Source organism: Bidens hawaiensis, unplaced genomic scaffold (assembly GCF_021521415.1).
Source record: "Bidens hawaiensis isolate Kalapana, Puna unplaced genomic scaffold, B.hawaiensis_p1.1 tig00060453_1, whole genome shotgun sequence".
NCBI lineage: Eukaryota > Viridiplantae > Streptophyta > Magnoliopsida > Asterales > Asteraceae > Bidens > Bidens hawaiensis.
The window spans coordinates 3900-23171 of NW_027500916.1; the positions used below are offsets into that span (position 1 = coordinate 3900).

At 36.3% G+C, this 19272-nt stretch overlaps 1 pseudogene; it reads right to left on the bottom strand.

Moving 5' to 3' along the window:
• Positions 1 to 833: 833 nt before the first annotated feature.
• On the bottom strand, positions 834 to 2383 carry LOC143603064 (pentatricopeptide repeat-containing protein At3g05340-like; annotated as a pseudogene).
• Between the last annotated feature and the right edge of the window lie 16889 nt (positions 2384 to 19272).

Consider the following 19272-nt stretch of genomic DNA (forward strand, 5'->3'; position numbering starts at 1 on the left):
CGTCCTTACGCGCAGTACGCAAGCTGGTCCCGCAGGAAATGCCTCCCGATGGTGTAGGACTCCGCCTGTTCCCGCAGCTTCGGATACAAGCCATCAGGGAAGGCCACCCGCGCAGCAAGGCTACACGCACAAGGCACTTAGCTCTCAAATCACTCAGTGTCACCTGAAGGAATGAGCGAAGCCGGGAACAATCCCGCACAAGGGCGGGGGGGGGGGGGGGGAATACTCCCGCCCAAATAAGCCAGTCCGTACGATACAGGAAGATCTTATGTACTGTACCTGACGAGGTATGGGAAAAAGATCTGACTAAAGATACGACAGCTTATTGACAACAGTATGGCGAGCAGCATGCTCCTGCACTGTATGTCACTATTAGCCGCTGCCTACTCACCAACTACTGCCATACCACGTGCGTAGCCGTCAGTTGGTGGAACAGGAATAGTATTCAGCAGGCCTGGTCGCTATCAGCCGCTACCTACCCACCAACTACCAGCAGGGCACGTGCGTAGGCTACTGTTGGTGGAACAGGAACACTGTTGCAGCCGACCATACCTCTTTGGAAACCTACATTCGGCTATAAATACCCCAAATGGTATGATCATCATATCGGACCACATTATCATCATATTATACCTGATATCTGCTCTAGCAATCTCTTAACATACTTTTATATTTAAAGAGCAATCTAGTCTGATTCTCACGCCGGAGGGTGGTCACAAGGAGGAACCCCCCCTTCTCAGTGACGAGCTCACGGTGTCTGTTTTGCAGGTTATCAGAAGAACCATCTTCCAAGGGTCTAACCCCTCGTGGGAAACATCTATCTAACCCCCAGGTTACCAATAATCTGCCCGGGGTCCAGTTAGTGTTTCTTCACCGACCATCTTCAACCTTCTAATGCTTTCACTTCTCTCTTTCCACCTTCCGTTCAAAGAACATATATTAGCCATCAAAACATGAGGCACCAGGCTACTTGGTTCATCAACTGACCACTGATCGGCTGCATACTTCCCCATGTTTAAGTCACCATGAAAACTACACGCGCCTAACAACGCTTGCCACACTTGTACATCAGGCTTTACAGGTAGCACTTCGATAAAACGTCTAGCTTCGTTCAACAGCCCCGCTCGGCCAAACATGTCGACTATACACGCATAATGCTCGGTCCTCGGGCTAATCCCATACTCGTTTTTCATGGTTTCATAAAACTTCATACCTTTGGTTACTAGCCCGACATGACTACACGCGTGAAGCAAAGATAAAAACGTGACATCAGTCGGTTTTATACCTAATTGTATCATTCGTTCGTATAATTCAAAAGCTTTAAGCGCATTACCGTGACAAGCAAACGATGCAATCATCGAGTTCCAAGAGACCGCGTTTGTGTAACCCATCGTATCAAACACTTTAACGGATTCGTCCAACTCACCACATTTGGAGTACATGTTGATAAGCCCGTTATTAACGTATACATTCGAACCGAACCCTTTTTTAATAATAATAGTTTGGATCTGCTTACCGAAAGCGAACGAAGCATCACCACCAAACACACCGAGAATAGCAGATATCATGTTCGGGTCAATCTCGACCCCCTCTTTAACCATTCTGACAAATACACATATAGCTTCTTCCTCACGTCCATTTTGTGCAAAACCCGCAAGAATCACAGTCATCGAAACCTCGTCGAGAACTTGAGCCGACTCAAAAATCTGCCACGCGTGCTGCACACTGCTACATTTGGAATACATGCCCATAAGTGCACTTTCTATATACAAATCCGTGTTCATACCCAACTTGAAAACAAGCGCGTGTATTTGACACCCTTCAGTAATCGCATGTAAACCAGAACACGCGAGTAGTGAGCTCAAGTATGTTAATGGATTCGGAACCACTAACCCTCTACGCATTTCCACAAATACCTTCAAGCTGTCTTCGTACTAACCGTTTCGTGCAAGCCCAGAGATCATTGCAGTCCAAGTAACCACATTTCTATCACTAGCTTCCATGAAAACTCGCCTTCCCGAACGAAAACAACTAGTCGAAAAATAAGCTGTGATTAAAGCATTGGAAACCGTGGTTTCCTGTTGGTACCTGTGTACGATAACCAACGCATGAATCATCTTATTAACATTAGCAAACCGTGGTTTCCTGTTGCTCGATCAAAACGTTGAGACCCGTGCATCAGTTTAAAGTAACGAAATCCAATACTAAAGAAATGTTTATTGAAAAAGCCGGAGATTATGGTGTTCCAGGAAACCGAGTCTTTGAGGGGCATTTCGTCGAACAGCTGGCGTGCATCAGACAAGTGGCCACATTTTGAGTAGAGGAAGAGGAGTGAGTTCCAGATGGGAAGATTGGCGATGGGGTCTTTGATTATGGCGGAGTGGATGGTTTAGGGTCAGGTAAGATGCTGGAAGCTTGGTTGTTAATATTCGGAAAACCCATGTTGGATTCATCCATGAAAACTACAGGTTACAAATGTGTGATGTGCAGGTTTTAGAATGTCTTACTGCTTTTCTTCAGAAATTTAAACCCACCATCTTATCGATCTGACTTATATTTCATTTCCATCAAAATATGTTCAATGAAAACAATTTACGATGTGTTTCAGAGTCTCGTTTAACAAGGGGAGGGGAGGGGAGGGGAAGGAAATTAGGAGAGAAAAGAAATGCGAAAAAACCTTTTTTTTGTGTTCCCGAGTTTAAAGGAAAGGAAAGGAAAATAAAGGATTTTAAATATTTTTGTATTCCCGAGTTGGGAGGAAAAGAAAAGAAAATTATAATTTTACTATTATACCCTTTAAGTAAAACTAAAATAGAAAATACATTGTTGCCTCTTATTGTATACTGACTGTTGGTTGGTTTAGGCGCGGACATGGAGCGTGCAAGTAATGCTTGATCATCTGCATGTTGTTGCATTCCGAGGCAGTCCCCTCGTTAGGACGATTCTTGAAGCTACAGAAAACATCAAGAAGATTACAAAGAAAGATATATTGTTTGATAGACTGCTTATATTATATTATATACTTGAAAATATCTATATTACTTCTTAGTCGAAAAGTATATTGTTTGATTGCAAAACTCAAAGTTTACCTTTTTTCAAAAGTGTATACTGTATTATTGTGTAATAAGATAAATAAAGTTTGGTTACCAAACATCTTTTACTCTTTTTACTAGTGAGTCAAAATGGATTCGGGTTTAAAAGGGTTCAAGTTGTCATGCTATAATGTTGGAAGTCTTCTTTATAAAAAGAACAAGTTTACACGGTGATATATTCAACATTGTAAAGTTGTTCATTGTATGTATGTTGTGAATTTAACAGATTTTTTTTTTAAAACTGCCCGCTACCCCGCCCAACCAGAATAATCATTCTTAGACCTGTTAGTTCTGACCTGGACTTTTTGACCCGTCACCCCGCCCAACCTGACTCATCCATTTTGCCAGATATACTAAGTTTAAGTGATATTTTTACCCAATCATTGACTCGTTACCCAACCCGCTCAACCTGCACATTTGCTAGTTCAATGTATTCATCTCGTTACCTAATTATTTTTTTCAATTGGTTTATAGCATTATTATGAATTTTCATTATTGGTTAATGTTTTTCTCTGTGGGACATCTCTTTGTTATTTTCGTGTTTTCTAATTTTCCCATTCTTGCATGTTCAGGGCAATCTATGCGACCTGCTTCTAATCCTCCATTATTGAATTTTGAAGCTCTCAGTTGAACACAGATGCAAAAGGTATGTTTTACTCATTATATTGGTATATTCTTGTTTTTTTTAAAAAAAAAACAATCAATCTTCTCTTTCAGTTTTCTAACTTATTTCTACAAGGTAATGAAGGTTCTAACTTATTTCTACAAATTTTATTGTATTCACATCTGAACTGCCGAAGGTCAAGATTGGTTCGTACACAAGATTTCCATGGCAGTTAAGTTTAAAACCTGTGTACGAATCCCAACGGTGGTATTGGAGCCACTTTTGCAAATCTTTTAAACGACTAAAGCAATTTACATTTACTTTCCCAAAACTTTTATTTGGCAAAAAAATTTTATTTACATTTTTTCAACCCAATGCAAATCATTAATAAACTTGACTGCAGCAAATAAGTTATATGACTTTCTTGGGCTGCTTGAACTACCATAGTTCTTATTGCAAACTGAAGATGTAGTTGAAAATTCTTGTTACAAACCTTTATATGTTGCTTTAATATCTTTATATTTGTAATCGTATCGGTTTTCCCATTCTTGCTGGTTGAGAGTAACGCATTACCATTCTACATGAAACACCTTCTGGCGACACCGTTTACTATTTAATATTTAATTTGTGTTGATTTTTTTATTTTTTTTATTTATTTGAGAAAGACCTTAACTGGGCCTATGCTCGGTTCTAGCTCGTTTAGTACCTTAAGGGCCAAATCTCGGCTCGAGCTCGGCTCGTTTACTATTTAATATTTAAATTCTGTTGATTTTTTTATTTTATTTTTTTATTTGAGAAAGACCTTAACTGGGCCTATGCTCGGTTCTAGCTCGTTTCAAAAATACCCTTCCCAATCCCAGCAGCCTAATGCAACAATGAGTCAGGGTTCCCAATCCCAGCAGCCTTATGCAACAATGAAGCCTTGTACACAGTTTCAAAAAGACATGGCATTATAAAGAAAATGCAACTTTCTCACCAAGATGCTATTATTGTTAAATCACATAATGTTCACAAAAAGTCTAGTTATTTCATGTGTACAGTTTTGACTTAAGTTTGACCTGCGGTTTCAAATACTTCATCATATTATCATAATTCCCAAACTGCCCTTCAACACAAATCTTATGGTTAACAAATACAACAATACAAAGTATATTAAAGTAAACAATATAACCAAATAAGCACAAAACTATTAACAAAAATAATAGTTTTTTGTTTGGCACTTTGACACGAACATGTGTTCCGTCAATTGCCCCTATGCAATCCTTGAAAAAAGGATAATCTCGGTTCTAGCTCGTTCAGTACCTTAAACGGGCCAAATCTCGGCTCGAGCTCGGGTCGTTTACTATTTAATATTTAATTTATATTGATTTTTTTATTTTTTTTATTTGAGAAAGACCTTAACTGGGCCTAAGCTCGGTTCTACCTCGTTCAGTACCTTAAACGGGCCAAATCTCGGCTCGAGCTCGGCTCGTTTACTATTTAATATCTAATCTATATTGATTTTTTATTTTTTTTTATTTGAGAAAGACCTTAACTGGGCCTAAGCTCGGTTCTAGCTCGTTCAGTACCTTAAACGGGCCAAATCTCGGCTCGAGCTCGGCTCGAGCTCGGCTCGTTTACTATTTAATATCTAATTTATATTGATATTTTATTTTTTTTTATTTGAGAAAGACCTTAACTGGGCCTAAGCTCGGTTCTAGCTCGTTCAATACCTTAAACGGCCATACCCTTGGCTGTTCCTAGCAAAATCTTGAACCGATTTGACCACGAAAGCGGTTGACTTGAAGTTAACTATTCATGGAGTTTGGATTGTAAGCTACCATTAGGTGCATACTGTCACTAGAAGCTGCAAGTTAGGTGTCCAATAATATCCTTTTACTGAGACAAGATTAGGATGCCTTGCTTTCGCTAAAACCCGAACCTCACGATCGAAATATTCTGGATATTGAATCATGTTTGACACAAAAAGGTTTTTTACTGCAAGATCTCTACCTTCTTAACCTAATGAAGCCTTGTACACAGTTCCAAAAATACCCTTCCCATTCTCAGCAGCCTTATGCAACAATGACTCAAGTTACCAACCCAACTAGAAGCAATCTTGGAATCAAACCAAACAAGCTTCCCGATGGATAGGCTGCGTGTTGACTGAGCCGAGCTTGAGACTGACACAAAGACATGGCATTATAAAGAAAATGCAACTTTCTCACCAAGATGCTATTATTGTTAAATCACATAATATTCACAAAAAGTCTAGTTATTTCATGTGTACAGTTTTGACTTAAATTTGACCTGCGGTTTCAAATACTTCATCATATTATCATAAATTCCCAAACTGCCCTTCAACATAAATCTTATGGTTAACAAATACAACAATGACAAAGTATATTAAAGCAGACAATATAACCAAATAAGCACAAAACTATTAACAAAAATAATCCTTTAACCATTAATTGCTTTCAAGATCCATGAACAAAAATTAAATAAACAAGAAAGGAATAAAAAGTCATAAACGTACTAAATTACCAAACAAAATCATAAACTTTACTAGATAAATGCATTCTTAACTCCGTTAATTACTTAAATTCATCATACCTTTCAACAAACGCAGCCGCATATTAGGAGAACAACTAAATAATGATCTTGCTTTAGCTTGATTCTCCACCAAATAATTGAAAGCCAGTGCTATTTCATCATGTCCCAAACCCATCGGTTCCAATTCTTTAATAATTTCATCCCCCGTGAACTCGCGATGACTAACTCTTTCAAGTATTTTATTGCTCTCCTGAATAAATTTATTACCTTCGGCAATAGCATTAGCCACACTGCCAACACCATTCATAATCATTGAGGCTAAACTATCATCTTCTTGTTCGACTTTTCTTTTTCTACTCTTATATTTCTTTGCACTTGAAGATTGCTCAGGTAGAGAAGACGTAAGATCAACCACATGAACATCATCATCAAGATTGTATTGGCTCTCTAGAATTACATCATTTGCAGCTAAGAATTCATCTAGTTCTGGTGGTGTTTCGATGTTATTGTCATCATCCTTTTGCAATCGCGCATTTCTTTCTTTAGCAGTTTCAGCTTGTGCACCGGATGCTCTATCCTTCCCATATAAATCTAGCAGTTCATGATAGTTTGTGACTTTCTTCGTCTTCAACGTTGCAGCTTTTGGCTTTGATTGTTTAACAAAAAGAAAGAGAATCAGTATAATAAGTATAATAAACGATGATCTAACTATTCAAGTAAATAATTAAAACACTTACCTCTATTAGTTTTTTCCAAACTTCATCCTCCGCTTCAATTAGCTGAGTTTCAGGATTCCATGAGAACCCACTTAATGAATGCTAAATAGGTCTTTTCATTTGATCCAGTTATTGTTAGATACGCTATGTGTTTATATGATAACTAATTACAGCTCGTTTATTGTATTTGCAGGCACATTTGTTCAGCGGCAATCATATAAGAAGAGGTGGATAAACGCTTAAACCAGCCGAGCTAGGCGCCACTCGAGCTTAACTGGAACTTAACTCGACCCGACTCGGCTTCATTTTATTTAACGAGCGGTGATGTTAAGCTTGAGGTATCGAGTCTAGCCTTGATCCGCTCCACCTGAGGCTCGAGCTTGACTCGATTAGAAAACAAGCCTACTCGGTTTGATTTTATATCGGGCTTTTTTTAGTTACTCTCGAGCGAGCCGGGGGCTTATTGAACACCTCTAGACTTCTTATATGTTTCAAAGTTGATTTAGGTGAGACTTCTTATAATCGACGTCCCCCACTCCCAGTCTAAAAGAGGTAACATCTTTTGTTGGAGCGTGAAAGAACACAAACGGGGCATGTTGTCTTCGTTCGTTTAACTTTAACCGACAAAGGTTGAACACGAACAATAAATGATCTGAGTTTTTTTGTTCGTGTTCGTTCAAAGAGCATGAATGAGTTCGTTTATGTTCGTTCTTTGTAGTATAAAAATTAGTTCAAGAACGTAAACGGACTGACATGACTAAACAAAGATAAACGAGCATAACTGAGCTAATACCGACTGAATGTAAATGTGAAAAACAATGAGTTGTAGTGTTGGTATTAGGATTTTGGATTTCACAAAGCATTCTGTTTTTTTTTTCGGTTTTAAAAATGTGTTCAGTTCGTTTTTAGGTTGATTTTCATGATGGGTCCGGGTTCGTTTTTAGTCAAATCTTGGTGATTGGTTCGGTTCAGTTTTTTGAAATCTTTGGGATGAAAAATGGCCCGAAATAATGAATGTGGGCATGATACTTTTAGTTTTGAATTTTCTTTAATTAATGATAAACTAGGTTATAGCCCGCGTGACACGCGGGTGGAATAACATGTCACTAAACATAATCAACTTAAACATCAATTTAAACAAACATATATTTTTTTAACTATTAAAACTTGATAGATTTACATTGTCACTAAACACAACACCATACCAACCAAGAATTAATAGATTTACATTGTCTTAATATTAAAACTTTCAAATTACAAGAAGTTAATTTGAGCATAACAACAATTACACATCAACAAAATAACTCATAATGTTCTTTGCTATTAAACCATCATCAACATCTTGAAAACTTCAACCAAAAGAAAATCACTTTTTCTAACACACCTGAAAATTGTTACAACACAATAGCAGATTATATAAAATATAAACCACACAAAACAAGATGTATAATAATTAGTAACATATAAACATTACTATAGTTTTTATATGGAACCAATAAATCTTAACTTCCAAATTATAGTTATTAGAAAGTGTAAAGAGGTGTTGACCATCTACTACTTTTATTAAATCTAACAACAATATCTAAAGAATTTATATTGAAAATGTATATTTAGAATGGTTTACTATATTTAAGGTTAATCAGTTAACAAAGACAATAATAAGTTGCTTAATTTAAAAATGAAATAATAATAAGAATAATATATAAACATTAAACTCTCTCCTTAATTATCGTTTTTATAGTCAAACATTATAATATATTTGAATTTCAAATTAGTGTAAAATAAAAGATTAACATTTTTAAAAGCTTCTAGAATATATTATATTTGGAAAAATAAAAGATTGATTATAAAACAAAGTATATTTAGAATCTATGATTATATACTATTATATTATTTTATGTAATATTATATAATTTCAGATCACGAATAAACACCTTAACAATCTTTTCTCATATAACAATATCTAGATAATTAGAGACTGTTAATAATATAAACGTAAGAAATTCATAATTAGTTTAATTGAGATAAATAATAAATAATTAAATATGTTGATTTTGAAAACGAAAATGTGGTCCGATACATTTACCGTTATGGGCAAACCGGTCAGTTTTAAACAATTAGAAATCCAAGGCTAGCTTTCTAGAGACCATTCTTCTTATTATTATTTTTTTCCTAGAATAAACGATTGATTATATTCAAAATGTATATTTAGAATGTATTATTATATAATAAATTTAATATTTCAATATTTAAGGTTAATCAAAATCGTTTAATATTTAATAATATTACGTTGCTTAATTTAGGAATTAAATAACAATAACAATAATAAAAAACATAATAGTTTCATTAACCATCGTTATTATAGTCAAACCTTTAAATATATTTGAATTTCAAATTTTTGTAAAAATGTCAATTATTATTATTATTATTATTATTATTATTATTATTATTATTATTATTAATAAATTACAAAATTCTGGAATAATAGCGGATTAATTTAATGTAGATTAATATTTTTAGAAACTTCTAGAATAGATTATATTTGGAAAATCAATATTATACTTTTTTTTTAATTTTAAAAATCACTATTAAGATTTAATAAATTTACTAAATTTATAATTCAATAAATATTAATAAAAATTTAGAAACTTTATGGTTATATACGGTTATATAATTTTATTTAATATTATATAAAAACATAAATTATTTCCTTAGTTATAGTTAATTTAGTCAAACCTTTAAATATAGTTAGTAATAATTTGAATTTGAATTTCAAATTATAGTCGAAAGGTTAATTAATAATGGAATCACTTATGTACATTAATATCTTTATTAAATTCTAGAATAAATTATATGTGGAAGGTGAATATTATAATTTAATATGTATTTTAATTTTAAAAATCAATATTATATTTAGTTTAGTAAATTTAGTATATTTATAATTAGTAATTGTTAATAAAAATTAGTAATTTTATAATTAATATTTCAAGAATATTAAATTAAAGATTAAAGATCATAACCCAATAAAACATTAAAGAGTACTGAATCAAAATTGGCCGGAAAAATATTAAAAATTGGACGAAAATTATGTTTCTTAATATTTAGTGAAAAACGAAATAATGATATTGTCCGCGGATAAAGATGATTTTTTATTTAGAACCTAGAAGAACATGTAAAACAAAAAAAATAGGAAAAATATAAAATGTCAAAAAATTTAAATGTGTCTTTTAGTCCTCAATTCCTAGCACATTTAGTCTCGGGGCAATCTCGTGCATACACGAAAAAAACCTACAGAAAATCAAACCTGATAGAGGTTAACAAAATAAAATGCCAAATGGATCCAACAACATGTCAACATATTATGTATGTCTTATAGTGATTGGACAACAGGTTATTCTTAGAAGTTTATGAACATGGAAATTGTTATAGATGTGCTTAAATAGTAACCGTAACATATGTGTAAATCAAAGCAATTTAAAAGTCAACATTGAATTGCAATTTTGGCAACGATTTTTTATTTTAGAAATCGGTTGGCAATAGTAAATCAATATTATTGCAATTTTGGTATTGATTTATGTTTAAACACAGGTTGTTAAAATTTCGTGTCTTGCACCATCTTTATTTTGTTAGAATTTTGAATTTAAAAGAAGTTTAAATATATTAATTAAATTGTATTAAAACCATTAATCTAAGTTATTGAGTTTGACTATCCTTATTAGTTATTTAAACAAATAAGGATAGTCAAACTCAATAAATTGTATTAATGAGATCTTAAATGGATAATTTAAATGTCTCTTACCAGAAAAACGAAATAATAAACGTGATTTTTATTTAGAACCTACATGAACAACATGTAAAACAAAATAACAGAAAAGAAAAATATAAAACTTCAAATAAATATAAAACAACCATTGTTAGAACCTAGAAGAACATGTGAAAGAAAAAGACATGAAAAATATAAAACTTCAAATAAATATAAAACAACCATTGTTATAGGTATAACACATGAACGAAAAAACTTACCGTAAAAACGTAAAAACGTAGAAATATTAGCTTCATCGCCGTTTTTGATTTAGAACCTAAACTGATTTTAAAAAAAATCAGTTAACAATGAAAACAAAGATAAAAAGGTTAGATCTACAATAACCGGAAGAAAATATGATGTTGCCGGAAAAAGATATAACCTTGCCGGAAAATCATATAACATTGTTGGCCATTAGAGTATAATATATAACCTTACCGGAAAACGATTAATCTCGATCTACATTACCGGAATATAGAAGATGGTGGATGGTGGAGTTAGTAAGCCGAGAGAGATAGGGAGGGAGAGATAGAGATTAAATACAAACAAAAACGGAAAACCAAAACCTTACCGGAAAACCGTAATAACTTCAAAATATCAATTCAATCTTGGATTTTGTTATACAACCTAAAGAGATTATTACAAAATCATATAACAATTAAAATAAATATAAAACCATTTCGGAAAACCTTGCCGGAAAAAGATATTACCTTGCCGGAAAATCAAATAACATTGTTGGCCGTTAGAGTATAATATATAACCTTACCGGAAAACAATTAATCCCGATTTACATTACCGGAATATAGAAATGGTGGATGGTGGAGTTAGTAAGTCGAGAGAGAGAGAGAGAGAGATAGAGAGAGAGAGAGAGATTAAAATGATTTTGGTGGAAAATATTAAGGTTTAAATAAGTTTTTTGGTGTTTGATCAACATGACGCATGTCAGAATATTAGAACACATGAGAATGGAAATATGATGACTGGATTGCACATGTGGACAATCTAGAAGAAGGCCATGTATCCACATTGTATTGCTTTAATAGTATTTAAAGATTAGTTATTACATCTTTTGGCCTAAAAATATTTCGGCTACGCTATTTATTACAGGCTCATTTTAGTTTTTTTTTGTTCGATTGAATTTTTTTAGAGATGAATACACTTAAAACTGAACTAGAAATTCTTTTTTTGAGAAAACAAACTAAACCCAAACTTATGAGTTGGGTTTGGTTAGTTCAGTTCAGTTATGTCGGTTAATTCAGATTTGACTTAAAATTTTAAAAATATAGCATATTGTCACGCGAAATGCATAACATTATGGTTTTAACATAATTTAACTTATTCTTTGCAGTTGATGATGATGCCTTAGAGCAACACAATTTTCTCTACCGAGCTGGCATCTAGCTTTCCTTTGAACAGAAACAAAGTGGTGGTATATCCCATTTAAGGTGAATATTCATTACATAAGTTGATTCAAGAATCAAGTCTTACATGGTAAGTTTCCATTAGTACTACTGAGTACTGATAAAAGAAAACCTGTAAACGAATTATGGCTTGAAGTTTCTTTTTTAAATTTTGTGTTAGGGAAAAGTGTTGTTTAAAATGTACACATAGGCGAAATAACCAAACCGTAACCAGAATGCCCGATGTAGCTAGACTGAAATAAACAAACCAAACAATAAACTAATGGTTTGGTTTTATTTTTATTTTTTATAAATAACTGTTGGTTCAGTTTGATGTATTTCGGGCTGGTTTCGGTTGCTATCAATCAGAACTAAAAAACTGAATGCAATAAATAACCATTGGTTCGGTTTGATATATTTTTCAAAAACATTTTTTTTTTCAAAAACGAAAATGTTTTTATATGAGAACAAGTCCAAAGTCAACTTTGAATAAACAGAATGCATGGAGTCTGCAATTGTTACCAAGAAACTAAACTAAAACTAAAATGTGATGCTCTAACTGAAGTTTTGATGTCAATAAAGCTTATGAAAATTGGGGTTAAATAGGTTTTTGAAACAAAACCATTTACAAACCCGTTGAAGCGCAGAGCAATGAAAGCAGCGGATGGCGTCCGGACAGCAAACTGTTTACAATGGCTACTTTGTAGCAAGGCGGCGGTGATAAGAGCATTTGATCGGGACTAAAATATAGAAGGATTGAGGTGATAAGTCAAGGATCATGCGGCCCGTAGCTACTTATATGGACAACAAACGATGCAGCATCAACTTGTAAGAGCAATTTCTAGATCAAATCATGGCGTACGGACAACAGTGATTCAAGATGTTTGGTAGTTACGTAGGAGGCACTTTGGGGCTGAACTTGACGATAAATGATACCTAATAAATGTGGTTTTGGGCTGCCAAAAACAGACCGGGACAACTGGTTCAATGGTTTTGGTTTTGGGGTAGAATCGAGGTAAACCGTGGGTTCATAAGACACCATCAGAGATGATCAAGGTGCGATCAAGGGCTGTTATGGGGCTGTGGATGCTTGCAAATCGTGATGGTGGCTGGTTAGTCGAAGATTTAGGCAACCAGTTTTGGCAAAATGATGCAAAAGATGGCAAAATGATTATAGTTGGAAGCAATGCCAGTTGTGGTATATGCAAGGGAAAATGTCGCAATGAATGTCATGGAATGGTTTGAGTGATAAGAGTAGCTGAAAGTTTCTTTTTTTTGTTCTCTTTTGTTCAATTGTTACAGTGGTGGTTTTTTGAATGCTATATGGTTGTAAATAACGAATGATTTGAAGACACTTTATGGTTATAAGCAATTACAACATGTTTTTATATTCATGGGCATAATTGGGATTTTGGTAAATTTTAAATTGCATCAGCAAGAAGAGTTTGATGTTACAGTCTGTTTTGTACCAAAAATTTTTTTATTCAGGGGGTACACTGAGAATGGCAGGTTTTGGATATCACCATTATTAAAGCATACTGGTTTGACTTTTACCTTTAGGAAACATTATTTGACATTATCTTTAAAAACACGTTTGACTTCATCTTTAAAAGACACAATATGACTTGTTTTCACAATCACATAGTGATACCAAAGGGTGCATGAGAATCCACCCTTCATTCGCCCCAAAACAGGGAAGGGTGATGTCTCATGGTTATAAGTGATTTTGGATGTTAGTTTTTGTAAACATTTTCATAAAAATGTTCGAGGCAATTCTTCATGACTGTTTATGACTCGTATAAGGCCGATAATGATTTTAACAAATCTTTTGCACATGGGAGAGTCAACCCATCCAACAAAACCATTATTTGATATATTAGTACGAGGTCAAAATTGAACAATTACCGCTCTTACGCGATAGAAGAATTGGCGACCAGGGATTATGTCGTCACCGCTGCATCGCGCGGGTTACCTCCTAGTATATATATATATACACACACACACTATACATTATTTATTTAGTTATAATTTTATCACGAATTTTTTTTGTCAATATGTTTTTCGGCCCCCTCAATATAAATGTTCAAGTTCCGCCACTGGTATTAAGTAACCTATGCATGATAGCTCTCCAACAAATTCCAAACCCCAGTTGTATGTGAGGTTTTTTTAACATTTGTCGTTTCTATTATTGTGAATATATTTTTTGGATTTTAATTAATTAATGTAAAGGACTTTGTTATATTCATTAAAAATTTATATAATTGCATGGATATAATGCTTTGGACTGGCGGGCTAGGATTAGAGTTTTGTTAGGGTTATGCTTTGGACCAACATATGAAAATCCTTTTACAACAATAAAAATGGTTAGACAATGAAAGAATGTAACATTATTTTGGATGTTGCGTAGTCAATCACATAAAAATGACTTAAATCTTCTTTGATTGTTCTAATCGATCTCAATCTCCATCCTCATTCTATTCAATGTCTTGAAATAGCAACTTGATCAGATGTGCAACTAAGATTAAGTACTTTAGCATATGAGCAATTTTGAATAAATTTTATTGATCTTGTACTTGATTTGTTCTTTCTTCAAGTGGGAATTCATGTTTAGTTACAAATTACTACTATGTGTTGGATTTAGTTGCTCAGACTTTGGCATGGCTTTATGCAAGGTAGTGGATTCACCAGGCTCGATTGAGAATTTGGTTAAATTACTATTGTTGTCGCGTTTTACTTTAAGGGTGGTGAAACCTTCCACTAGGCAGGAACGCATGTCAGGGAATCGAAAGTCTTTGCAATGTAGTAGCATTCAGCAAGCACTTGCGGTGTGGAAAGATGGATCTGGTTTTGCTGACTTGGTTCTTTCTCTCTTTGATAACGTGAGGGGAAGCACTTTTTCTAAAAGAGAGGTGGGAGGGGAGGAGGGTTCTAAAAACAGCCTCAATATTAAACAATGTCTCAGGAGAGTCAGGGATGGTCATTTCACAGCTGCAGTCAAGGTATTATGCTCAAGTGGGGTTGCCCCTCTAGGAGATTCAACCATGAAAGCCCTCATTGATAAACACCCAGTGGTGCCGCCTCCGTCCTTGCCTTCTAGCTTTGTCGCCCTGCCTACTCTCTCTGTGGATGGGGACTCTGTGCTTAGATGTATCCGATTATTTCCTAAATGGACCTCATGCGGGAGAGACGGGATGCGGGCGCAACACTTGTTGGACGCTCTTAGTGGTGAGGGATCAGTGACTTCCATGGGTCTGCTCTCAGCCATCACTGAAGTCGTCAACTTATGGCTAGGGGGTATGTGCCCCAATGTGCTCGCTGAGTTTATTGCTTCGGCCCCCTTACCCCTTTATTAAAGTCGGATACTGGAATTCGGCCCGTTGCTGTGGGGGCTATCTGGCGTAGGTTGGTTTCTAAAGTGGCTATGAAGATGGTTGGGAAGGAAATGACTCAGTATTTAGGGGACTTTCAGTTTGGGGTAGGGACCCCTAATAGGGCAGAGGCGGTGCTTCACAGCGGGAACCGGTTTCTTAACTCCTTTCACGCGGACGGTTCTTTAGCTATGCTTACCGTGGACTTCTCCAACGCCTTCAATATGGTCGACCGCACAGCCCTTATTCGCGAGGTTCATCATCATTGCCCGTCTATCTATCTATGGGTCCAGTTCCTTTATGCCCAGCCGGCTAGGTTGTACGTTGGTGATGACTGTATAGGGGATACTACTAGGGTTCAGCAGGGAGACCCCCTTGGGCCCCTCCTCTTTGCCTTAGCATTACACCCTGTTGTTCTCCGGGTACAAAATGACTGTAACCTCCCATTTCATGCTTGGTACTTGGATGATGGGACTATTATTGGTGGTGCCAACGAAGTCTCTAAAACCCTAGACAGTAAAGCTCCTTGGAGGGGCTGTTAGTCGAGATCCCTACTTTATTAAGGAGTTGGCGAGGCGGAGAGCATCTCATGCGGTTGATCTTATGAAACTCTTACCTTGCCTTAGGGACCCCCAGATCGAACTAAGCTCCTTGGAGGGGCTATTAGTCGAGATCCCTACTTTATTAAGGAGTTGGCGAGGCGGAGAGCATCTCATGCGGTTGATCTTATGAAACTCTTACCTTGCCTTAGGGACCCCCAGATCGAACTCCTCCTGCTTAGGTCTTGCATGGGGGTTGCTAAGTTGCTTTTTGGGTTACGAACATGCCACCCCCACATGATGGATGATGCGGTATCCTGTTTTGATAAGGGGCTTCGAGAAGCCATCGAAGACATAGTTGTATGTGGAGGCTCGTTCGTTGGTGATCTTCAGTGGCGACTTGCATCTTTACCGATGCGCTTGGGGGGTTTAGACCTTCTTTCGGCTCATGATATTGGGGTTTACGCTTTTGTAGCGTCGAGGGCTCAGTCTTGGAAGCTACAGAATTACATCTTAAGGAATAGCAGGGTTGTCGACTTGGACTCAGACTACGTGCAGGCCCTGGAACGCCTAAATGGCGCTCTTCCAGACTATGACATTGGTGGTTTCTCTAATAAGGACACCGCCCCACCAAAGCCTCAAAAAACTTTGGCGAATGCCCTTTTTGGCAAAATCGCTCAGAGCTTGGGAGAAGTTTTTGGATTTCCCCCCGACAGAAGGCGGTTATTGAATGCTTACAAGGTCCTCATGCCCAAGATTTTCTGACCGTTATCCTGATTGATGGCTTGGCCAAAGCATGTCTGCGGTCGAGTATAGGGCCATTCTTAAGTACCGTTTGACGATCCCAATGTACCAAGAAGACGAAACATGTCTGATCTGCCGTAAGGCTTGCCTGGATAAATTCGGAGAGCACGCGGTTCATTGCAAGGAGATGCCTGGGTTCAAATACCGACATGATAGGGTGTGGGAAGTTCTTTGGGACATCTTAAGGCGAGCTGGGATATCAGCTAAAAAGGAAGCCCCCGTAAACTTCCTTACAGACCCCACGGAAGGGGGATCCACTCTAAGATCGGCAGATTTGCTTGTCTTTGGTTGGGCCGGGGGAAAACACGTTCGTGTTGACCTCACAGGGGTATCTCCTTTAGCTGGTTTGAGGGATAATGGTTTTGTAGCTGGGCAAGCAATGAAAAGGGCTGAAACGAAGAAGGTGGAGAAACATGCTAAAGCCTGCGAAGAGAACCAACATGTTTTTGTCCCTATGGCTTTTGATACCTTTGGCTCCTTGGCACTGGAAGCTATCCGGTTCCTAACCAGGGTCCAACGGCTTGTGCATAGCAATGTGTCGACTCCAAAGGGGCTGGGGTATGTCTTTAGTAGGTTAGGGTTTGCAATTCAGAAAGGGGTGACGGCGCAGCTTGTTGCCCGCTTACCTGCTATGTTGATGTAATATCTATGTTTCTATATAATGAAACATTATCACTAATGCCAAAAAAAAATAATAATAATAAATTAGTTTCATTTCTTATGGAAATATCCGACACTTTGCACTGATGATATACCATTTGTTTGATTATTTAGGAACAACTTGCTAGTTTAATTATTGTAAACGAATTTGTTATATTAGTTTATAATCTATATAATTGCGTGGTTATAATGCTTTGGACCGACATGGGCTAGGATTAGAGTTGGGCTGGGGTTATGCTTTGGACCTAACATATGGAAGTCATTTTACAATAGCAAAAAAGGTCAGAGAATGAGAGAATCTAAGGGGGTGTTTGGTAGAGGAAATTGAGGGGTGAGAAATGGAATTGGAAAGAATTCCCTTGTTTGTTTATGAAAGAAAGAGGTGAGAAATGGAAATAAACCATTTCCATTTCTCTGATTTTGTTTCTCTAAAAAAAGCGGAGAAATGGATTTCTAGGGTTTCATTTCTCCCATTTTCCTCCTTTTCCTTTCAAACTCTTTCTTTTCTCTCCGTGTATAGAACTCAGGAACATAGCGGCAGTCACCTGACATCGTTCATAAAGAGGGTTGAGCTTAAAGGTTACTTGAATTACGTCAGCGTTACACTGTTTGCCACCATCGTCCACCGTCGATGCTTCCCGCCATTTATCTCGTCCGTCGACGCAGCCGCCATTGAATCCTATCCACATCTGTTGCTGTTAATCTCAGGTAATATTACAAAATCCAAATTATCTATTTTCGATCCATTTGTATCAAGTTTTAGAGATTAGAAACCCTAGGTATATCAATTACTGTTGATAAGTTGATTAGTGGTTTATTATGATTATATTATATATGTTTGAACTTTGAACACATATCCTTTGATCTCAAACTTGTGTGATGAAATGTGCATTTTGTTAGATAGACCTAATTAATTTAGCTGCATGAGATTGACTCTGTAGTTATGGTTATCTGCTTAAGTAATCATCTGCTTAATTCATTACAATCCATCTAATAACTCACACATGATGATAAGGATTATGTGTAATCATGCATTCATGCTAGGTGAGGTGATTTTTAGGGAATTGAATTCAATGGCTATCTTATGCTCATAAAGCTATCATTATGAATTAATTTTACAGTGCATTATGACTGGCTGTTCAAAAAGCTCGCAGCTCGCTCAATAAAAGCTCGAATAAAACTAGCTTAAAAAAACTTGATTTGAAATGACCTGAGCTCTAAGCTGAGCTGGCTCATTTTTGTAACCTAGCCGAGCTCAATCCAAGCTCGTCTCGGGTCATGGATCGATCTTAGGCTCGTTTAACTTAAAGCTAGGGCTGTTCATAAAGCTTACGGCTCGAAGCTCGGTTCGTGGCTCGCTCAAATAAAACTAGCTAAATACATGATTTGAAACAACTTGAGCTGAGTTGGCTCATTTTTGTAACTGAGCCAAAATCGACCCAAGCTCGGGTCGGGTCATGGCTCGATCCTAGGCTCGTTTAAATTTAAAATCAATCTCGAGCCTAGCTGAGCCGCCTCGTTTAATTCCGAGCTCAAGCTCGACTCGGGCTCGACTTGTGAACAGCTCTCAGTTAGACAGTAGATATGCATCCTTGAATTAAGTCCCACTGTAGTGTCTGTGTTAGGGATGTAATATCAAGTTGACCGATTGAATATTGTTATATTAGGGCTATATCTGTCATTTTGATACAGTTTTCAGAAGAAAAATGATGTTTTTGACTTTGATCTCTAGTCCCCACCATGTCCCACCAGAAT